Genomic DNA, 252 nt, shown 5'->3' on the forward strand with positions numbered 1-252 from the left:
CAAGTTCTGTCAACAAAACAAACAGCAGCTGTTTACATTGGCTCTTTGTTGATAGTAAAGGGAGAGGAAAAGAAAAGTTTTTCCTAAGGGTGGAAGTTTTTTGTCCCCCCAAAATGGGTGTTTCTCCCAACAAAAGTCACATTGAAGTGTGAACGATGTCACTGTTTTGTCACCAAAGGATATTTCTGGCCAACAAAACTTGGTAGTGTAGACATACATGGATGGACAATAGAACCAATCGCTGTGTCTGTG

This window comes from Carettochelys insculpta, chromosome 19, assembly GCF_033958435.1.
Source record: "Carettochelys insculpta isolate YL-2023 chromosome 19, ASM3395843v1, whole genome shotgun sequence".
Classification (NCBI taxonomy): Eukaryota; Metazoa; Chordata; order Testudines; family Carettochelyidae; genus Carettochelys; species Carettochelys insculpta.